At 44.2% G+C, this 24,133-nt stretch overlaps 1 long non-coding RNA gene across 1 annotated transcript in view; it reads right to left on the bottom strand.

Moving 5' to 3' along the window:
• LOC121672672 overlaps window positions 1–23,239 on the bottom strand; it is a 39,288-nt gene extending 16,049 nt beyond the window's left edge. The window contains exons 1-3 of the long non-coding RNA XR_006018925.1: window positions 23,072–23,239; window positions 22,002–22,117; window positions 20,397–20,491 (exon numbers count right to left, since the gene is read on the bottom strand). This is a non-coding gene — a long non-coding RNA (uncharacterized LOC121672672). The remainder of the gene's footprint in view (window positions 1–20,396; window positions 20,492–22,001; window positions 22,118–23,071) is intronic.
• Window positions 23,240–24,133: the final 894 nt, after the last annotated feature.

Below are 24,133 nucleotides of genomic sequence, written 5' to 3'. Positions count from 1 at the left end.
ATAACTGCACTATAGTCTTATTTATCCTTCTTTGGACATTTCTTTACCAGGCAGATGGTCAATTAAGAGCACTAAACAATGACACTGTTTTCTCTGTAAACATTTTTTTTCTAATAGCCTAACAAATGAGAATCTGTGCTGCCATACTGCTGAATACCATCTTGACTTTCTAATTACAAAGAACTGTGTCTTGATAGTAACAATTACAGCTGTAACAACGATGCTGGTACTTGAACAATACAGTTGGAGGCAAAGTGCTTATCGGAATATTCACAAATAAAGGCTTACATTTATGCCAGCACTGGAGATGGGAGGTTAAACAGTTGGGGGTGGGGAGGTGTAGAAGAAAGGTTGAAAACATTGGTTTAGTAGCTACAGATGTGAATTTGAATCCAATTACATGGAAAGCAAGGGGGGGGCGAAGCATGAAAAGATGCTGTTTCCTTCTGTTTGGCTAATCAATAGGTTAAAGGGTTAGTAAAATTAACATGTTAATAACATTCATTTTGCTATTTATGTACTGGTCACAGTATTTGCAGAGAATTATGTCTTGTGAGTAACCCACGTGTTATGCCGCCTGCTTTTTCCCTTTTTTGTCTGAAATGCTGAAATGGTCAGTATATGTTTCCCCCAGTGTGATGGAAATTAGCTTCTCAAGTCTCTAATCTACCCTACTGTTCTTATTTAACTTCTTAAATCCAACCTTTCCAAGGTTTGGGTGGGTTTTTTTCCTTCTTTTTTGAGAGCAAAGCTCCCCCTACCCCAAAGAAAAAGGGTAACGCAGTCCCTGAGCTCAGCACAGACCCGTAGCACCGATGTCCCAGGAGAGCACGTTGGCAACCAGGGTGTCACAGCAGCATCCCAGAGGAAATGGGCTCCTTGGAGGAGGCTCATCCTCCTGCTCCTTCCTCCATCATCTCTGGTGCCACAGGACCCCAGCCTTTGGCACTGCTCTATGCCCACAGGCAGGGTGGCTTTTGCCTCCTGCGCTCCCTCCCTCGCTCCCGTTCCCACTGCGCTCCACCCGCTCTCTAAGCCGTAATTTAGCCCACACTTATTAATCAGTGCACATAATTTGTCTCTAATGCTGTCAATTTAAGACGGCAACCTGACTTTTTTTTGGAGGGGGCAGGGTCAACAATTTAATGAATCTCGTCTGCATTTTAATTCAGACCTAATAATCTGCCTCTGGCAGTTTTCTTAGAAAAGCACAAGGTTTTCCAGGATTTTCTTTCATCAAATCCAGCACAATGGGATGTTTACCTTCCTGCCTTGGATATGCTCAGCCCAGGGTAAGTCACACACAGACATACCTTAATCAAACTGGGGCATGGCCTGTATCTCCTGATTTGGCCTTTGAAGGGTTTTCCTGGGGAGGAAGGAGAGACTTGGGGCTGTGCAGTCCCTTTTCCACACACATTGGTGCACAGTTGAAGACACGAAACAACAGACTTCCATGACTCACTGTCCCTCATGGAATAACTTCACAAATAGTTGGAGCACCCAAGGCAAAGCTCCAGAAGAGCTTTCTTTAGCTATCCCTATGCTTTTCTTTTTGTCCTTCCTACAGTAAAGTCCAGCAGGAGAGAAAAAAAGGTACAGAAAGGAAAGAGGGTACAGAAAATTCCATCCTCCTGATGAACCAGCGTGGATGACTTTGTCTAATTGCCATGGCAGGAAGCTGGAGCCCCATGGAGCAGCTCAGCGGCCTTCCCTGGGTCTAAACAAATAAAATTCCCCAAAGCAGAAGCTCTGGATGCCCATGTCAGATGTAACCAGAATAGACTTCGTTATTAGGAGTGCTGTGACTCTACCCGGCGCTGACAGGAGCTCCTACCTGGCTTTCAGTCAACGCTGTCACTCGCCCTGACAACGCGGGCACTTAATGTATGCACGGCACTGCTGCACACGCAGCTGCAACTGCCAGCACATTGTGTTGTTTACCCCTGCTCTTTTGTACCGGGGCGTGCAGTAATTTGCCTCCCAGTACCACAAAATTCCTCAACTTATTTGCCCTCATTTTGTTTGGCCTCAATTGGAAAACAACCCTTTTGCAGCCCTGCCACCAGCACAGCCACCGCACTCTGCAGCATCACAAACACAGAAATGTCGCATTTCCACCAGAAGTATCTCCTATATATTTTTACGCATATCCTTCAATCTCTCTCTGCCACACATTATTTTTTCCCCTTTACCAGCTGCTTAGCATATTTTATGCCTTCTGAGCAGTCCTGGAAGGGGCAGTCCTGGAAGGGGGATCCCTGCAACGTACTTAACTACAGACAGTAACAGCAGAGGCGTTTTACATCCCAAATTACCTCCTAGTGCTGGTACATCTGACTGCCAGCACAGGGTGCTTCTGAGCACCTACTCAGGGCAGCTACTGCTTCACAGACCTCCAGCAGCTCCAGAGTCCAGTGGCTCTTTGAGTTTTCCATGAGGAATTATCGATCATTTGACTGATTTACCATTCATATTCATTACTGTCCCCTACTGCAAAACTCTGCCAGAGTCACATGTCTGCCCTCACCACACATTACAAGGCAGCCCCACCTTCCATACCATTAATGCCACTAAGTCTACTCCATTTTCAAACCTAAGCTCCAAGCTGGTAATCAAATGAGACAGAAAAGCAAATTCCCACATCCTGAGCTACTCCAGGTAAAGCATATCACTTCCTGATACATAAGCATCTTTCTCTAGGAACTTAAAAAAAACCCAATGGATAAAATATTTCTCTTAGTTCAGGCATCTCCCAAACACAGGGGTAAGGTCAGTGGAAAGATGCAATGGGAAATTCAGTGAAAATCTCTCATCTCAGTTGCAGGTCTACATTCAATAGGCTCGTGTTAATGCCCTTTGCTTTAGCTGCTGTAGTGTCAGAGTGATATAATCCAAGCAGAGTCACCTGAAGTAGTCCATAACACACTACTTAGTTTAAATTCCTTTGTCTGGCCACAAATGTCCAGTTCTAGTTAAAAGCTTGAAAGTGAGACAAATGGTAAAATAGACACTTCAAGAGAATAAAATTGTGAAGTGCTCAGGTAGCACTGTGGAGAAGGGAGTTTCAATTCAGAGAGCTTTCCAGATGAAATAGACAATTAAACCCTTATCGAAAAGAGATTCCACCACCCCCCTTTTCTTTTTTTTTTTTTTCCCTTTAAAGCAAGGAGAAAATAACACTGGGAATTTAGAAACATGAATTTTTAAAACCTAATAAGCTACACTAACAATCTGCACAATTCCCTTTTGTTAAAATATTTATTTGGAAATGCAGGATTTGTGATGAAGGCAGGCTGGGTAAGCAGGTCTGAATGCTGCTTGTACAGAGGGCTCAGTGGGACGCCCAAGGCCAGGGCTCTCCTCGGCCATCCTTGGCTCAGCCTTGGCAAGGTTCCCCTCCTTGTCCCTCCACATGTTGGAAAATAAGAGGCCATGAATTGCACAGTGCATTTATGAGGCAGGGGCTGTAAACCACCCTCTTATATCCATGGGGACAGAGAGAGAGAAGGAGCTGCATGAGCAGTCTCCAGGAATGGAGACCTGGGAAGTTGCAAGCCTGAAGCGCTTTTCCCGACCTTGCCAAACCCCCAAGTGCTCCTCTAGAAGTGCTCCCTGAGACCAGCTTGCATCTGACAAAACATTTCGGCCCTGATAAAGAGACATATTCCATAGATTTGTTTTCCTGGGCACCTCCAGCCACACCTTCTATGTTGCTCACTGTAGGACCACAATGTCTGCTTTACTATTAGTACAAAAAGACACTTAGAAACTCTTGGGGGGGAAAAAAAGGCAAAAAAAAGGCATTTGCACATTCTAAAAGGGAAGAAAAACCACTTTTCAGTAGTGGCTACACTTTTCAGTAGTAGATACAGAAGTAGTTTTAGGCTCAATTCCTTTTCCTTCCCTTCTCACCTCGCTCTTGTCCCAGTACCAAATACATTCAAACTGAACAACACTTTTCTAGCAGCCTGCTTCATGCCTCATGCTTTTCACTCCTCTTTCGTTATAATTTTTTGCAATCTTTTTGACCTAGCCCAGTTTTCTCCTCCCTCTGCCTCCCTTCCCTTAGATTTTGGTTCTGTGTGACTAAACTCCAGCCTTCTCCCTTTTGCTCGCACACACAATGCTATTAAAATTAAATCCTTTTGTGCAACTCTCTACTTTATTATAGGTCTTCAAGCCATTCCTGAAATCCCAAGACAGTCTTTGTAAAGTCTTAGCTCACCTGAAGGCAAACTTCAGCACGTGGCTTGCTTCAGATAAGGCTCCTTCCCCACACCAGTACAGAGCTCACCTCCAAAGACTGCCACATTTTGCTGCAGACTAACACGAAATGACCGCACAAAAGGAACGTGCACGTTCCTTTCTTGCAACGCAAAAACATGCACAATATGAAATACAAAAGAACAAAATGGACTGGTCTGATTGAGGAGAATCAGCTCTGAAGGAACCCAGTGAAGAAATCAGTGCTAAGCTGCCTCCCTGCACCAGAAATCCTGCTTTGCATTTACCATGGTTGAAAAATGCTCAGACCTTCCTGAAAACATCAGTAGGCTCCCAGATAACAACTCAGTGATGCCTTCCACTTTTGAAGGAGAGGGAGTTTAAACAACCAGATCCTCCACCATGTGCTCCTCCTACCTGGGAAAGGTGTCCCAGCTCCCTGTGTGCAGCAGAGAGGAGGGACTTTACCTCACACTGAGCAGACCTCCTAACCATGAGCAGGAGTGAAAACAAGCATTTCTCACCAGTCTCCCAAACCACCTCTAAGCCCCATCTATTTTCAGCACCCAGACAGTACTGTGATCTTTAAGTCCTCAGCAGGCTGGAAAGTGGTGACAGAAGTCTCAGTTGATATGTACATGACTAACACACTCAAGGATACTCCTCTGGGACAACAAAGACAACAGTGCCGGGGGCAAAACTGTCAAGAGAAAGAGGGAAAGAGCTTCAAGGAAAAAAACCCTCTATATTGAGCTCACCAATCACCAAGTACTCATACAAGAATTGCTTTTCCTCCTTTTCTTCTGAAAAATTAACTTTTCTTGGAACAACTGAAGGTGACATCATCACCATTGGTCTCACCGCTGTTAATTACAAGCGCACACAGAACGGGAGGAAGTTGTCAGCGGAGAAGACAAAGATGAGGCCACTGGCTCAGGAGAGGAAAAGTAGACCAGAGCCTTGGGACTTAGACACTTCCCCCTCCCTATTTCCAGTGCCCAGGTATGACAAGCAGAGTAAGATATGCACCAAAGATGAGGATAACAGCTGTGATTAAACAGCTTAATTGCCCCGAGCTGCAACAGTGCTCCCCTTTGCCTGTCTCTCTGCAGAGACACTGCCAGGAAACGGACCAGAAGAAGGGATTTGAAGGTGATGATTCCAACTCAGGAATAACCAGCACAGAGCCACAGCCCTTGGTGCAGAAAGGACCACTGACACATAGCTCCTGGGTGGAGCTAATTTAGGGAGCTGTCCTCAAAAAACCTGCAATGCATGGGAGTGGAGCCAATGTCCTAGTGAAACAGCAGCACAGCTGCAAGCACAGCAGGAGGGAAGCCCACCAGGAGCAAGCAGCAAGGAGGCTCCCTGGAAAAGGGATGGTCAAATGCCCACCCCGGGAGCTGGGTGTTAACAGCCAGCTCTCAATCAAGCCCTGTTTGATGAAGCGGGGAAGAGGGAAGACTTAAAAGACTCATTTTGCAACAAAAAGTCATGACTGGCAATACCAATTTTGATACTGAAGCACCAGAAGAAGGAGTGACCAAACGTAGAGGTGTCTTTCCTACACTCCGAATTTGCCAGGCTGCCTCAACTTCCCTCTCCTTGGGCGCTGCGCTGCAGCAAAAGCCAGGTGCTTTGTAAAATGAAAATGCTGGAGAAGCTTCTAGGTGCAAATGCAGCATATGCAAAAGCCCTTTTATTCAAACTGTGCTACTTAACGAAGTGGTTTGTGAAACCACTTTTGAGCCTTCAGCAATTTTCCCTGCTTGAAGAAATCATTGTGCCATCTTCTTCATGGGATGTTCATAGACTTCAAGCCTCCAAGTTCACCCCATGTTGTCACCTGCAAGGGCATGGCAGGCTGGGGATCACAAGTATAGCAAAACTGGAAAGTTCATTTCACATATTGTTTCAGCCCCAGCACTTAATCCTGGGAGGAGGTGATTTTGCATCAGAATGAGACATACTGGGTACAAACCACAGATTACTTTTCAGAGGAGTTAATCTTCATATTCATTATCTGGAGTAATTCAAAAAGCACCAAAAAATGGAACTATTCTTGAAGAAAGAATTCATGTTCAGGTAATTACAAATAACAGACACATCTGGTTATCTTAATTGTTTGGGAATGTCTCAATTATCTAAGAATGTTTTCACAAGGACTCAGAGACAGTAAAACTTTCTCACGGCAGATTGCATTCACTGATGAGAGGAAATTCAGTGGAGCTAAAACACTGGAGTGTGCTTAGACCCAGAGAGCACTTTCAGTCCCGTTGCCAATGGGCTTTATTTGCCTCTAAAGTACGACAGACTATGAAGTGAGAAATGGAGAAGTCCCACAAAGGCAGCAGCAGCCCCTTTCCCTGCTAGCTGCAGCTTTTCCAGCACTCCTGTGAAAACGAAGGTGTTTCTGTGTACTGATGGCTCAGCCAGAAAAACGACAGCAGTGATTTTTTAGACATCTGCCCCGAAGAGAGGTGAGTCAAGTAAAGGCCCTCGTCCTGCCTGAGGGCAGTGCAGGCATTTGGTGGCTGGTGAGTGGCACCCCTTCCCTCACAGATATTTGAAGTGCCTCCTGCCCAAGGGGGGTTCATTGCAGAGGAGCTCAGAAGCTCCTGCAAACCTGAATTCACCTGCATGGAGCAGTGGCTGCTCATCAGAGCCATACCCCAGAGAGGGGGACTTTTCAAACACCTCAGGCAGACCCTGGCCCCAGTGGAGCACGCTGTTTCATCGTGTAGACTGCAAAAATCAGCAGTTGGCTATTGGGAATTACCTCCCACAGCTGCAAACAGGCAGCAGGCAAGGGAGAAAGGGGAGTTCTGTGCTTTTGCCGGGGTGGCTGCGCCCGACTGACGGAGCTGGGAGGGCTTCTTACACATCTGTCCCACAGCTCATCCAGCTCTTCCACCTGGCTCACAGCCACCTTGCTCTGAGCTTTTCTGCTAAGGCCTGGAGAAGCTCTCAGCTCCCAGCTTGGTCGTGCCTAACCAGCACCTTTGCGTGGCAGACATGACTGGGGTGAAATCCTGTAACTGGAGCGAATGTCCCCCCGTGGCTAATCACACCAGCCAGGAGGGGTGTGCCGAGGCTCCACACAAATCCCAATCAATATTATTTATCTGGCTGAACGTGCGAGCTGGCCACATCCCCTCCACCCTGTGGGTATCAGCAGGAGGGAACCTGATGTATGCTGGTAATTATCTGCTGCTGAAAAGAAGTGCTATTTCTCTTATTTTTGTAATGCAGATCAATGCACATGTCACTACTGAAAAACTGTGTCATTTAGGATGGAGCATTAACTGCTAGGAATGGATTTTGAAGCTCCCCACTTGTGGGTGGAATATTTTCTGGAGGAGTTGAGCCTTTTGAATGCTGAATTTCATTTATCCCACTGCCTCTTTAAGAGTAGTCGGTGGAGGAGAGGGTGTTTGAGAAAGTGACAGTTTGTCATCTCCTTCCCCAGCGAACTGGAGCTGGGGACAAAGTGGTGGCAGGGAAAGAAGCAAACTGGAACAGGAAGGTGAGTGGGGGACATGGCTTTGCAGCAGCTCTGCAGTGGGATGCAAGGATGGAGACTCCAGAGGACAGAGGGTAACTCATGGTGGAGAGAAGGAAGGTGTTCCTGTGAGCAAAAACATGGTAAGGCACCCAGGGAAAGAACAGAAGGAAGGCTTGAAAAAGGGCAAAAGCTGGATGCTACACTGAGAGAGGTGCAAATCTGGGAATCAATACACACACACAGACACCCACACACACTCCTCCTGCCAAAATTGCTACCCAGGAGCTGTGCTAGCATGGACTATTCAAAAAGGGGCCATTTAATTTGCAGTGAGAGGAAGGAGTTCTCCAAGCTTCCTTCTATTTTGCACAGGAATGAAACAGAAACTTCTCTAGATACTTGCTCAGAAAGAGAAAACAAACTCTCCTTGTGGCCAGCAAACCCCAGTAAAGAGAAGCACATAATGGTCACAAACTGGGGTTCACTGTGGTTCTTCACCAAGAAAACCTCAAAAACTATCAAATGGGAAACTATCTGTTGACAGTCATGTAAATTATGAACTCCAATTCTAACTGGGAATTTTTACTAACCCTTCTTTACACCTCAAAGATAACCTGGTCACCATCAAACTGGAAAGCCACACAGTCACCCTAAAATAAAGGTTTTGGCAAAGCACTTACTCAAGTGTTGCTATTCTGCACCCAAAATCACGAAGTGGTGCTTTGACAAATGTGCACCTCCTGCTCACGCTGCACCCTTCCCTCAGCCATGCAGGTGAGGGTGTTGACAGACCTGAGACACACTGAGCATTAATAAAGTGTGACCCATCCCTTTCCCCACTTGCTATTTGCCATTGTTAAAATAGGCATTTGCCTTACTTTACAGCTATGATTTTTAGAGCATATGTTCACTATGTACGGCTCCTCTTTGAAAGTTCTGTTACTCTTTGGAATTGCTCAAAAATGTCAATATTCTTTTGAGTACTTGATATTTACAGTTTGATATTTAAAGTGTGCAATTTGTTATCTAAATTGCATAGCACACATTCAGCTTCCCAACTGAATGACCTAACTTTTATGAACCTTCCCAGCTTTCACAGGAAAAGGTTTTGTTTAGACACGAAACACCTTTCCCATGATTAGACAAATATCAGCTACCTTGGAAAAGCATTGCAAAAAGGGTTACGAACAAAGAGAAACAGAAATTATATTTAGAACTCCACAGAGATGCAAATAGTTATTTCCTCCTTCACCTACAGCCCATACGTAGTGCCCAGATTGTTTTTCTTTTTTACTGATGTTGATTTTCTTTTCATACTCAGAAAAGAAGACACATGGCTAGTTTGAAAGCTGATCAGATCCCTCGTTCATTTGAAAAGCTTATTTCTGAATAGTACTTGCAAATATGTGATGAGCATAAATTTGGAAACTGCTGAAGAACTACTTCTGTGTGTCATAACACAGGGTGTTGGGTTTTTTGCTGTGGGACTGGAGGATGAGGAAAAGCCAAAGTCCTGCCCAAAACCAACCCTGGTGACCAACCAAAGGAGGATCAGAAAAGCAGCATTTTCCTGGACACATTCCATGTCCCTTTTCACTCGAGCAGACAAGTACATATGACCTCTTCGCAATGATTCAGGGTTTCAAAGCTGTCTCCTTAAGCCTCTTAATCACCACTTGTCCCTCCCCATTGACAAGCTAAGCACTTAAAAGTTTTGAAGCCTCCTTGGCTCACTTTTAAATTTTCCTTTCCACATCTTATGCCAGCAGTTACCCAGAGGGAGAAAAAAACCTCACCATATCCATCCTTCAAAAAGTCTAACTTTCACTCTGCTAGTTCTAATCCATTATCTAGGCCCACTAATGTGTACTACATCATCAGAGGAGCAATGCTCTGATGATGTAGTACAGCCCATGTACATGTACATCATCAGAGTTATATCCTTCTGATCTGCCTGTGGGTTTAATAAGCATTCCAGATGGCTTGCTATGCCTGAAGCAAGAATGGATAATCACACAGCTCTACCCTCAAAACAATAATAAAATAAGGACACAGTAGCACAGGGGCTCGTGCCTGCCAAAAACATTCAATAGACTGTATAATACAATAGTCCAATATGATTGGTGAGGCACATTTATACCCTCGCTGTTCACAGGTGAAAGGGAGCTGCTTTTACATAAAACAGAGGTTACAGATCCATGGTGTTGTTGTGAGTATATACTGGGGAGCAGGAATGGGGCCCACAGCTGTACCCCCACATCTCACCACGCCCAGACAGGAGGGCAGCCAGAGCCTCTCCAGAGATGATCTGTTATCTCCTGGACTTGCAGGGTATCCGTCAGCCCAGCTTCCAGCCATCAAGCACAGCAGCAATAAGTGTCACCAAGCCTTTCCTACCCACGTAAAACTGTTCCTTGGTGGGGTTGCTTGCAGTGAGTAACGTGAGCAGCGCACGCCTGCCTGCTGGCGCTGCAACAGCCCTGCTGCCACAGCAGAGCTGCTCCAGAAATGGCATTTTCCAACCAGACACTACTGCCCCTGTCCTGCCATGTTGCTGTGCCACAACCAGGCAAACCACGGAGTGCTGCCCATTAGTCCCAGCATTATTTAAGTACCTATAACTTTAAACTGTTTGGGAGGGGAGGAGGGTGTTATTTGTGGTTTGGGTTTTTTTGAAAAGCAAAAAAACATGCACAGTGAAAAAGAAAGAAGTTAAGAGATGGAGGCTCTGTTCTCTCCCTCCTTTGAATGAGTGAGGACAGGAGGAAGAAGGAGAAGCAAAGCAGCCCTTTGATTCAGTCCCCAGGAGTGCCCTCTCCAGGAATCAGATCGGTGGGATGAGACACAGGCACGGTGACACTCACCCCGTTCCCAGGAGTGGAGCAAACCCTCAGAGCTGCCAAAAATGAGTGCAGGGATGCCTTGCAATCAAAGAGGGTTTTTGACACGAACTCTGGCAGGGATGAGATTTCCATCTAGGGTTGGAGAGAAAGACCAGATACCCAGATAGGCACAAGCGTATCCTGTAGGATACCCTGTAGGAGGAAAAGGTACCTCATCCCAACTCCGAGCAGATTTAACTTGGAGAAGAGCAGCTCGTTGACGTCAACCATTTAGCGCACTGAGGGATGTTTTTTCCCTGGCCAAACAAGTGGGTTCTACTTTAGCTTTAACATTAAACGCTATTAAATGAAATGAATACAGCATGTTTCCATCGTATGTGTTGCTGGAGCTGCTGTGACAGCTGAGAAGCTGCTAGGCATGATGTGTCAAGAAAATGTACCAGGAGAAAAGTACATGGAGCTACTGTCAAAAATACAAGCGGGTCTGAGAATGGCATCTCAGCTTCAGATGCTGTTGAAATTATTTTTTAATTGCATCTGTAAACCCAGGCAGATCTTTAAGGGTTAACTGCACACAATGTAATGAATTCAATAATGATGAGTTAAAAAAGGTCTAATTAGCAACTAACCACTTTATTATGAAAGGAAATGGTAATGAATTTAATAGCTCAAACTCATTAACAATATTTAGTTTGCTGGTACTTGTTCTCTATTATCCTCATTAATATGAACATTTAATATGTTTTAAAATGGATTTGTAATACTTTCTGTACCATGAGGTTACACTGACAAAAAGAGTGTAATTATTCTGTTAATTGTAATCTCTGTCTGTTTGTGCCCCAAATAGTAGCATATTTAGGTGTTAATAAAAAAAACCAGGAGTAATTAAGGGAGGGAAGTTTAAAAATGTAATTAAACAAAAACTCTAAAACTGTAGGTTGAATCACTCTGAGGAAGAAGTTTTGGAAGTGAGATCTCAGAAAAACAAGTTTCTTCTACTGAGATCTTTTCGCATTAAAAAAGAGGAGCAGAGAAAGGAAATAGAAGCATTACTGGTTTTTATCCACAATGAATATTGAAGTGGTCCTTTCCCAAGCTGGAAAGGGCTCAAGACTGCATATCCTGGGACATCTGCTTGTGAGCAGTGTCTTGCAAGTGAAGGTGCTCTCTGACACTGTCCTACGAGTGTGAGATCACGAGGGTGATCTCTCTGTGTGAGATCCTGTGGGAATCCAGTCACCTGGTTGCTCCTAAGACACTCAAACACCGTAATTCATCTCACAGAATATCACGTCAATCATCCAACCCTCCCCAGATCTCCTGCCCCACTTGCTTCCAAATGTAAGTATCTTAATTTATTACCTCAAACCCTCTCTTGCTGCTGATGTTTATTTTGCTACTGCTACCCCTTTTTTGCACTCACCTCTTCCTACCCCATCATATTTTAGTGGCCGATTGTTACCAGTCAGGCCCCTCTTCAAGATCCCCCCCATTAAAACAAAATCAGTGCTCAACCTTCCTTAATGCCAGAAAGTTTCAGAGCCCCTTGCTCCGATTACAGCCCCATCTCCTCACTGCAAACAGCTCCCGTGACTCACCCACACACCAGCGGGCATCCCAGCATGGATGCTCCGTAGGCACAGGTGTTCCACAGGCAGGCAATCCAACCCCTCCCAGGGCATGGTGGGGCTCCCCACACAGCACTTCCCATCCCTAGAAAGCGACTTACAAGGCTAATTCAAGGATAATGCCCACAATCACAGGAGGTATCAGCATTATTCCTCAGAAATACCCCAGATCAAACCTCTTTGTTTAATCTTTGTGGTGCATGGTGGAGGAGGAAGCAAGGTCCACAGACCCACAGGAACATTCACAATGGATCAGCCAACTAAGGACACAGTTGTCCATGTCACTGTTCCTGCTCCAAGACAGGTGTCCTGGCCAAGAACCCCCATCCCATCCACATGAGCAGTCAGCTCAAAACAAACCATTCTGCGTCTAATTTTTTTTTATCTAAGAAAAGGAACTAAAATAAAAATGGTGAAATTAAAGTGAAGCATCTCATTTGCCCACAAATGACATATTTCAACTTTCCATTTTATAGAAAAAAGTTGCAAAGGATTTTTTTTTTAAACTTATTACAATTTCCAATTTTTTTTTTTTGAATTGCCAGTGAAGAGAAAAATTATGTGATTTGCAGAGCTCTAAAAATAACAAGTTAAAATAGTTTCTGCCTCTCAAAGGAGGCCTCTTAGTCCTGTAATTTCTCCAGATTTTGCCTTTCAGGATGGGTATTTTAAAGAAAGATATAATGTCATTTCTATAAGTATCGTCTCGTAATCTGCTGCCACTGTTGGAAATATAAGTTTAGAGACAGCTTGAGCAGAAGAAATACCAGCTCACCCAGCTATACTAAAAAAAATAAAATATTTTAAGAAGAGGAACAAGACGCATATTCCAAAGGTGAGCAAGCAGTGCCAAACATTTTTGAGGATCTTTCTTCTGATTTTGATCTCTGGCTGCCTTTTCAGTCCTTTGTGTTTGTCTACTGCAAACAGTTCAGCAATGACTGTTATGGGGGTGTTCATTCCTAGAAAGAAATTTTTAGAAAGAACACTCATATTTGGGCTGGAAGGGTGTTTACAGTATTTCACTCCATAAATAAAACGTACCAAGTGTCCAGTCAGAACAAAGTAGTATTGCTAAAATTGCAGATATTCACCTTTAAGCCAGCCAAGATGAAACAAAAAAAACTATTAAAAATTCTTAAAACTATTAAAAATTCAAGTTACTCAAGTAAAAAAGAACAATCAATCCATCTTTTGTCTAATCCATCTGATCCATCACAGTTTTCATTTTTAACTGCATCTGATGATCTTCGCTCAGCGGGGACCTCTCTGGCTCCCATGCCCAAGACTCACTGCGGATGCAGGAGAAGAGGGGAAAGGGGAAGATGGGGAGTGGGGCCTTGCTGCCAGAGGGGACCTCACCACAGTGCTCTGAGGGAAACCACGGTTTCCAGGATCTCCAAGATTAGCCCCTGTTTATCCAACAGCATCCAGGGACCAGGGCAGCAGCTCAGAGAGCAGAAAATGTTTGTGGGCTGCAGGGAAAGAAGGAGGCAAGTGCCAGATGGAGAGGAAAAGGAGGCTAGAGAAGTGCTGTTGTGCTGGGAAATGGAAGAAGGTGGAGTGAAAAGAATATTGCATTTCACGAATCATTTGCAGCATTTCAAACAGACTAGGAATGTGCACCCTGGCTGTCCACTCCCATGAGACAAGGCTGAATCCATGCAAGACAGCAGTGGGATTATTCTGGTTTGCAAGCTCTTAACGGAGAGACTTTCAGGCTTCAGGAGCAGGCAGCAGACAACAGAGCAGGCATCTAGAGCCATGTATGTCTGTAATTCAACCTGGTAATAAACCTTGACCCAAATTAGTGAGAACTTCAGGAAAGAGCCTTTTGCTTTGGAAAGCTGGACTGCCCTTGCTGGTTTCCTTGTCATGCTCATCATGACAAGAGATGATCAAGCGAGAAAGATCCAGAAGTTATTGAAGGAAACTGAGCTGGTCCTTGGACCTTAAGTTCAGTTGGCAAATGGAAGTTTTCTTCTTGGCAATAGTGAAAACAGATGCAACTAGAGCCAGAATGACTCCCTCTTTCCACAGAGGAAAAATGGCAGTGCAAGTCAAAAAAAAAGTAAAAAAAACCAAAAAAAAAAACCTGTGTCTCTTGGCGCCAGCACGCCACTGTTCTCTTCTGTGTAACAAATAAGGAAGGACATAATATTTCTTCTCTGTGTTGAGGTTTTATTGACTGAGATGTAGGTTTGTATCATGCTCACCTTTGCCTTGCAAGTGCACAGTGAAATGTGTGGGCTGTAAGGAGGAGAAGAGAGCTTCTCCCTGGTGGGCAGTGCTGGTTCCCAGAGAGGGCTGCCAGCCAGCTTCCTCTGGGAGAGCTGCTCCTCTTTAATCCTTGCAATTGCTTTCCTCATCCTACCCAAAAGGATGACTGCATGGAGAGATGAACCTTTCCCCATGGAGACAATCTCCTTGTGAAATTGAAAGAAAAGTTCTGTTGCAGAATGGGTGACCCTAACAGAATGAATCTCTCTGCTTTGGGAACAACAGTGGAGAATTTATCATTTACAGTCATTTTCCTAATGGAGGGTTCCTTCTTCTAGTTCTATTCCTTAGACAAAAGCTAATTGGAAAACAAACATCTCCTCCCCAGCTTGGGATGCCTCTAAAGCATACAGATCCTGACAGCTCTCCAGAAGATGTGATGCCCCAAATGGCTGCTCTTTAGGGATACCTGAACATGTTCATGTTCTAAAAAAGGACTCCCACAATTCCCAGCCCGGATGATCTCAGCACTCCAAGGGCACAAGACAGGGGGTTTTAGCATAGCAAAGTCTCTCTGGACATATTTCCAAGCAAACAGCTGTTGTTGTAGACAGGGACAGGAGAACCTTCATCTCCACATCATCAGGAGATTTACTGTCAGCACCTACCTAAAGTCTAAAATGCCTGCTCATTTTATGGCTCACAAACTTGGGTTAGTCATTGATCTCTGGTTGTGCATAGAAAATCCTAAAATTTTCTGGCTCTCACTCCAGCCATCACTAAGGCAGATTTCCCACTATAAATCCAAGTGATCCATCATCTGAACTCTTACACAAGCCCTTTTACTTCCTTCTCACCCTTTAAGTCATAACTACCTAAGCTAGAAGTACATGACAAAGGTTTTGGTAGATCCTGAAAGAACACTGAAAGATTCCTCTCCCCCTCCATAATTTCTTGTAAACAAAAAACACTCAATCAAGACTTGCTTAAGGCTCAGAGGTACATTTAACACCCAACAGCATGAAGCAAAGGAACAATACAACTGTGCATTTGGCAGTGCACCACTGCAATAATTTCCAGGGTAAATGATCTGGCAATTTTAGCCACAGGGATAATATCCAGGCCAAGGTGGCTAAATTCGGCCTGGCCTGCATCTGACTGAAGAAATCTGTCACATATCCACAGACACAAAGATGCACAATATCCCTGACTCCTCCCATGGCATATGCCAGCCTCCATCCTTTGGGTTATCAAGGCTAATTGTGAGCCACCAAAAATACTCTGACATATTTGCACAGCGCTCTCATGAGCTGTGATTTATTTTACTAAAAAAGAACCCACAAAAAAACCTTTAGGGAGGAAAGGAAAGCCATGAAGTTGTCTAAGGCAATCAATCCAATTCTATTCATGTCTAATCTTTCTTTGCACACTGGCCATTACTAACTTTGTCCCTTTCTGAGCACCCAGCAGGGTCTTTTCAGCCTTGTTGTCATCTTACATATAAGCCAGGAGAAGGGGGGAACACCCAAAGAACATTATCCTCTTGGAAAGGCATCACTGTAATGGCTCTATCCGTGCCAAAGCAGACCTTCCCTTCCAGATGTATCCCTGGGCAACCCTACTGCCAAAGGGCTATCTCGTATCCCTGCCCCTTTTTTGGGCTGATCCAAGAACTGTTTCCTCAAGCAGTCTAACGTTTTGGTCCCTGCACGTGGATTTATTGAGCAAGGGCTGTGCTTACTGAGATAACATGAGGATGGTGGGACCCCAAACTCACTAGAAATGAGGTTTGTCTCATGTATTAAAAACATGGAAAATGTACCCCAAAGGAAGCACAATGTGCACATCCTTCTGCTGCTCACTAGTGAAAACACATGGAAATGCTGTGGTCCCACCACCCACCACCAAAGCAAGTCCTATCAAATTTAATAGGCCATTACCAGCTTCCTGCTGCCTCCTTCAGTTCCCAGAGGAACCCACCAGTGACATGGCATTTCCAGGAAGTCTGTGGAAAGCCTTTCTCACTGTCTTTGTAATTCCAGAGGCTTTTAAAAGAATTTCTTCAAAGCCCTCATGCATTCCTTTACCTTCCAGAGCTTTGATAGTGTAGGTCTTCTCCACAAAGCCCAGCAGGCAGGGGTTGTGCTCCTGGCTCCTGCACCAGCAACCCTGGCTGCATTCCTCAATCCAAGTTTTAAACTTTTTCCATACACTTGCTATTTGCAGGGTCTGACACGGGAGTGGACCTGGCTGGTGGCAAAGCTTGCATTTTTTCTTTGAAAAGGTCCATATTAACAGATCAAAATATTGCTGAACGTTTTTTTAATAGCTTAAAACATGTATTTTTATAGTAAATACAGGCCAGCGGTCCAAGCCTTCCATAGTCAGTGAAATGAGGCACTTTTGAAAGATGAATTTGGTGCCATGACCTTGACTCACTCTTTGCACACAGAGGAAAAATTGTGAGTGTGTCACATAATGTCTTTTAACAACATTTATGTCTCATATTAGTCCTGCATGGTACTGCCATATATATATATACATCTCCATAAACATTACACTATGCTATATACATACACAAAATCCACAAAGGCATCCCAAACACTCTTGGGTCATTTCCACATTCCTATATGCAGGGCAGGAATTTCAGCACTCTCTTGATGCAATCCACAACAGCCCATCCCATAACCTGGTTTTTGTTGGTAGCCTCCTAAAAATATCAGTCTGCATTTATGAAATCAACTGCAGTCTGTTGCTTATGCTTTGGAGCATAAGGAAAACCTCGACTTGTCCCAAGCACTACTTCACCTGGCATTTGGGTGGTCTCAAGCCAAGACCATACAGAAAAGGCTACAGAAAATCACTCTGTTTAATGGCATAAGCAGTGTTTTTCTTGAATCACAGGTAGTGGAAATTTTGTCTCTGATTACCAGCAGTCTAGGCTGAATACACATCAAAAAAAGACTGAAGAAAATGTTTTGGGGGGAGACTGCAACTTGTCTACTCACATTTTGGCTTTTTAGGACACTCCCGACAATGTTTGGCTGTTTGCTTTTCCACTATGAAGCATGAGAAAGCAGAGAGCTCATGTGATTTGAACACCTCCTGTGCTTCAGTTTTCTCCTTTTTCTCTGCTCTCCTCATCTCTTGGGGTCTTGAGCCACAGAAATCTTTAAGAAGGTTTATTTTTTCTACCTACAGAAGCTTTACCCGTTAATGAAAGACTCATCTAGTGAGTTGACATCATGTTTTCATAACCTACTATTCCCTGAATCACCCCAGTCCTCAGCAGGGATTTTTTTTTTTTTGGATCGACAAAGTTAGTACTAAGATGAGCATGCTACCTGTGACAGTAAATTAGTTCCTATTTAAGGTTTCTGATTAAGTTTGGTTAAGTATCAGAAGAGGGTTTTTAACTGTTTCAAACGCAGGGTGAGAATCACTTCCAGAGAGGTGGAAACATAAAAAGGCACTGTGTTTCTCTTCTATGCATCCACACCATCCCTGCTAGGGGAAACGTCTACAGACATTTCCACTTGGATGGCTGACTACAGTCCCTCCTAAGCCATATTTTGAGATCTTGCAGGGCAGTATCTGTTCTAATGAAGAGCAACCAGACTTTTTTACTTCCTTGAAAGATGCACTGTTTTATACAGTTTCAACATACTGGGTCTTCATGTGCGTATGCAAACACTCACAGTCTTGTCAAACCTGACCAAGAAACACTCTTGTTTCCAAGAAATGGGGGTTTGAAGCTACCAGCACAGAGCCATGCAAGAAGAACAAAAAAAAAACTAAAGACAAACCCAAAAAGCAACAAGAGCACAACTCCTCCGTGCCCTGCTACTTTCAGCCTCCAACGATTCTGTTAAAAAGCAAAGGCACAGTGCAAACATACCCATCTCAATTCTGTCACTTCAAACCCGGTCAGAATCAGCACACTGCCAGCATCCAAAGGTGCAGACCTTGCTGCTCTAAATCTCCTAGAGCTGTATTGCTCTGGGAAAGGACGGGAACCATAAAAAGCCTTAGCTGGGAGGCAGCTTTTATGCTCATGTTCAGGCCTCTAGTAAGTTGTCCCACAAAATGTAATGAGACCTCCTGCTTAGCCAGGGCTCTGATTTCCATAGTTTGTGCCTGCAGCACTCTTACATTTTATAAGCCGTATTAACTCACCTCTTGCACTGGGAGGTTGGGGCAGTGGCACACTGTCTAATAATGGAACATATTTGTTAATACTAATAGACATTTGTAAAACTACCACATGCCTTCGGCCTTCAAGTCAAAGCACAGGATGCTTGCTAGGCTTGTGAAATGTATGATGTAAAACTTGGGATGTTTTGGTTACAACATATCTCATTTATTTTTACTGTCATCACCCTCCCTGGTATATAATACCTGCAGCATACAGAGTGAAATATTGCAGATGTTTTCAAAATAATTCTGGGCTGGTGGAGAAACCAAAAGGTCTCTTGTGCGTAAGGTCTGGTTATTTTCAATTCAAAACAAGTAGGTAACAAAGTTTCTGTGTGCTGGTATTTTAAAAGGCCTGGATTCCTCTGTGCTGACTCATACTTGCACTGCCCACCCAAAAACTCACCTCTGAGAACTTTCAGAGAGACTTCAGCCATTTTGATACCCTCAGGATCCAGGAATGAAGAGTAGAAAGATAAAACTAGTTTTAACTATTCATTAGTTTTTGGTACTTCAGATAATTTGTGCAATGGCTTCAGGGGTTTAATTGAATCACTTTTCCCACCTTGTCTTAATTTTAATTATGCAGCAATCATTTTTACCAACCTGTGCAAAGAAGCCGTATGAAAATGTGACATATAACAATACACATTTACCTAAGCTCTAGGACTACTCTGACCTACAGGCGATCAGCTAGTGCCGCCAGCACGCAAACGACCAATTAAAGAGTTAACAAAATGCCCTCCAAATCACCTACACGTTCAGGTTTTTGGACTGCCATGAACATTATACTTCAACTGATATAATTTTTGACTGACTGATTTACTAAGTCTGCATTGGCTAAAATTCTTACAGCCATGCCTGTAAAACCGAAGAATCAGGTTTTATGAGGTGCTTTCATTGTCATTAAAGACGATCCCACCTTAGCCCTTTCCCTAACAAGACAATCTTGCAGCAGTCATTACAAAATGTGATCCCAGCTTGTCATCAGGGAAAAAATGGCTTGCTAGGTCAATGAGGACTGCACTAGGTTCATCTCAAGGATGTAAGACATCCGTCTGCATGGCTAGCAGCCAAAACCAAAAAAAAAATTAAAGAGCCACAAAGGATTGGGGTTTTTCCAAGACTTGGCTCCCGAAGTTTTACAGGTAGCCCATTCTAGAAATCCAGAGAGACTGAATCAGTAGTAGCAAATGGATGCCTTTGCATCTCTTCATGATTTACAGTGTACCAGTGAGCATTTCACTGCAGACAACAGATCATCAACAGCCCGAAGTGCACAACAGAAATGACCCCAAGACAGACAATTTCAAAGAAAAATGCATTCAGATGTGTGCTTGCATGGGAGTAACAGTGATCCAGGACACTGCTAATTATACCAACTGAGGGAGAAGTGAAGGCTGGTAATCTGCCCAGGAAATCCCGAGTTCCAGTCCTGCCTCCAACAATAACTCAAGCTGTGGTTTTGTATCTCCTTTCCTCCCTTCCTCAGCTGGCACTGGGATTTAACAAGAGCCCCTGACATATATTACACATGGTGCCATGAGGACTGACATTCTGACAGTGTTCTGAAAACAACAAATGGTCTGGGTGACCTCCAGAATCTCACATATTGGGTAGCCTCTCATAATGCAGAAAGGTTCTGCCTTCTATGAGCAATGTGGTTTCATGATGGTATCTCACAGGCAGAGGCTGATTTGCAAATCCACCATCCCAATTCCATGCAAGGAAAGAGTAACTCTACAGTGAAAAATGCTGATCCAAGAGATTGGTACTGACCTGAGACTTGCATGCAGATCCTCAGCTAAGCTGGTGCTGTGTCTCTGAAGCTGACTGACATCGCAGACTTCACACCTGGAGGGATCTTTTCTAGACTGGAACAGAAAGAGAAGAGCGTTACTGATTTTCCTTCTCTGGCCATAAAGACCCCAATTCTGCCCAGATTTACAGGTGACGCCCCACTGGCTTTGCAGGGCCCAGCAGGTGCAGCTCTCCTGAACCTGAAAGCATGCCAAAAAGGCGGCCCAAAAGCCACCCCTATCTTTGGGATGCCACCAGAAACTGAAGGTAGAGCTAAATGATCCAGAATGGAATTTCTTTTCCACCCCCTGCACTTTCCTTACTAAGAAAAGGCCCATGGGGCATGTTGGCCAAACAGCTTCTACACAGACCTGCAGGGAGGTGAAGGGAACGGCACCATGGAGAGAAATGAATCAGCCCAGGGACTTGGGGCTACTCATCTCCTTTCCACCTCCTTTCCAACCTGAGTGCTCCCGTTTTCCAAGCCAGTGGCTTCAGGGAGCATCGTGGAGGTGACACTCTGGGCCTTCCAGGGGTTGGGGAAATCAATATTGGCAATGTGAAGGACACTTAATGACAGAGTCATAAAAATGGTGTTTTGTCAGTGGTGGAGACAAGAGGGGAAAGAGGCAGTTATAAATGGCCAGGTAAAAAAAACAAAATTAAAAACAACAACAACAACAACAACCACCAAAAAAACCCCAAAAAACCAACCAAAACCACCCAAAACCACTCCCCCCCCCCAAAATCTAATAATAGCAAAACAAACCAAAAGAGTGAAAACAAACCAAAACTCAGCCAACCCACAAAACTCCCAATGCATTATTTGTTTGGCTGCATTTTCTGCAAAGCCCACTGAACAAGAGTGAAAAAAGCAACTGTGTGACACTCAGAGCTGCTTTGCTTTGAAAAATATGGAGACAAACTTAACAATGAAGAGTCGGGATTCCATAGGGTTGTTTATGTATGGAATACAGGCAAATGCATATGATTATGTAGAAGTGTGTCTGTGTGTAATGTAGCATTAACACCAATTCTTACAGCCTTATGAAATGATATATTAAAAAGAAAGGGAGGAAGAAAGGAAAAGCAAGCTAGATTTTTTCCCTCTTTTTACAAATATGATGTAGTTTACAGAAGCATGGTCCTTTTTTAGGAAGAATTCTAAATGCATCATTCAAATATTGTTTGAGCTGAATACATGATATACATATCATGAATACATATAATCACAGCACGGTCTTTTGTGGAAGTTCTGAAAATAGCAGTGGAAAAAGCTGACCATGAGTTTCCATCTAAGGATTTGCATTTGGTTAACATGTGTGAACTGACTCCATTCATCCCATCCGCAATGGGGACTCTCCAAATGGCCAAGCTGAAAAGTTTGGCCTGGATGGCAGGAATCATTTTGTGGGGCTGATGTCAAGGACAGCACCTACCAGGTGAAATTATGGGAAGGAACTGGGGAACTCCATTCTGCTGAAAAGCCCTTGTAGGTTATGTACCATAACAGCTACTGCGTTGCAAACTGCTGGCAAAATATGTGGCAAGTTAAGTTGTAAGTTATCTGCTGATTTTCCTAACCTTTTTCCACCAGCTCCCCCGTGGCAGGAAAGCTTAAGTTCACTGAGAAGGCTCAAACTTCCTTCTCTCCATCTCCAGTCTTGCAGGATGTAGCTTACTTTCTCTCACTTCTCCCACTGCAGAGTGTTGGGGAAAAACAAAGAGAGAAATCAGAGGAAAAAAGGGCAATTAGGTGGGTGAGCTTCAGAATCTCCGCAGCCCCTCTCGGCTCTGCTGGGAAGAGGGGAGGTCTGTGCCAACAGTGTCCGGAGGTCAGAGGGGACATCCCTGCCCCCTGCAAAACCTGTGGGAGCAAGGGAAGCTGAAGGATGCAGGAAGGGTGGCAGGGAGGGCTGAGTGCTCTAAGTAGCATGTTTCCTAGGAAACCTTCGACAGCAAATATCACATTAGTCCTGCCTTGTGGCCCAGCTCATGTGATGTCAAGAACAATTTCTCACAACTCAGCTCAGAAGGTTAGCAAGACTTGGTGAAATGTTCAGTGACTCTGGCCTGGCTTTCCAGCTGGGAACAAAACAAGAGACTGAGGGTGTTTGCATTGTTTTGGAGCTTTGTAACAAATTCCTAACCAAACGTTTTATTATTTTTATTCAAACTGTATTTCCCTCACAGCCTCACAGGTTTGCAGAGACTCACCCAGTTGCAGTTTTTATTCTCAAGGAACTTCATTTAACAAAAGAAAGAAAATAAAAAAACAGCAGTCTCATGGAAAGCCTTGGAACAGTTAGATCACCGTTCAGCTTGTGCACTGATTATAAAAGCTCCGTCATAGACTTCTGGCATTACAAAACTTTGTTTACAACTATCCTTTCTAATTTCTGTCAGCTGCAGCCTGAAAATATCCATAGTCTAGCAGATTTAACAAAAAAAGATGTAAGATCTGGCAGCTAAATTCAGATATGAGATACACTCCAGCCTCCAAGAGGGCTCCCAGCAGGGCCTTGAGCTGGGACCCAACACCTTGGGATGGGTCTGAGGGCAGAGACGCAGAGTTTGGTTCTCAAGGCTGCACAACAATCTGAGGCTGAGTAATTGGGAGGCTGTGTGATACCACAGACCTCCCCATGACATACCTGTTATGCACAGGTTATGGTTGTCTTCCCTGAATTCCTGCAAACCAGCCCAACTGGAAGGTGACCATGCTGTATTGTAGAGGAAAAGTCCCACATTGGCTGCCATTCCTGCTGTCTCCACATTTGTGACTTCAGTGGCATCGGACTTCTAATTTTTGAAGAGAAACGATACTAAAACGGAAAAAATCTTCCTCTGGTGACACACTTCATCTCATACTTAGTGAAATATAAAGACCTCTTTAATAGAAAGTAATATATTTAAACAAATTAAAAATAGCCCCACTAATTTCTTTTTAATCATAAGCTAACTTAGGCGTTTGACCTCTTTATTTCCTTTTGCTGCTTCTCATCTTCAGTGATTTGAGCCCTCACATCTAGAGGATTTTTTTTCCTTTTTTTTTTTCCCCCCTCTTCCCAGGGAAATAAGCGAGGAATACAAAAAGAACAAGGTTGCTTGAGGTACCTGAGAAACACCAGCATTGCAATAGACCCATCACTCCCTTTCATCCCATTTTAGGTACATGAGGCCTGATGGATCAGCTTTTCCTCCAGGAAAGCCAGGATTAAGGGGGTCAGGTCAGCAGTGTGAGAATGCCTTTAAGAGCAGTGTGGGAACACAGGGCTTCCTTATTAACACGTTAATGTACTGAACCTGAAGCTCGTTTTAACAAGATGGAGACAGTACAGTCCTCCCCCCTCAGCCCAAACCTGTGTCCTCAGAGCTGCTTGATCCACCAACTGACAAATCTCCTGGAAATCTCATAAACCAGAGCAAGCGCAACATCAGGATTTACTGACCACTGCAAAGGTTTCTCTGAAGATCCAAAAGCAGAGGTTTAAGCAAGACAGCAAAGGCTGAAGTTGCAGCAGGTGAAAACCACAGGAGGCCCCTTGCCCTGCCAGCATGCTCCCATGAACAGCCCTCACGCTGGGACATGGCACCTGCCCATCCCTAAACCCCTCATCCCACAGCCTCAAACGCTGTCTGGCCGCAGCCCACCTGTGCTTTCCTCTTGGCTCGGTGTTCCCACCTGTCCCCAGCCTTTCCGCCCTCTCCTCAAG

Source organism: Corvus kubaryi, unplaced genomic scaffold, assembly GCF_017639235.1.
Source record: "Corvus kubaryi isolate FWS band 111438036 unplaced genomic scaffold, C.kubaryi_AGA036_p1.0 64839, whole genome shotgun sequence".
NCBI lineage: Eukaryota > Metazoa > Chordata > Aves > Passeriformes > Corvidae > Corvus > Corvus kubaryi.
This window is presented reverse-complemented; position numbering and strand designations above follow the sequence as displayed.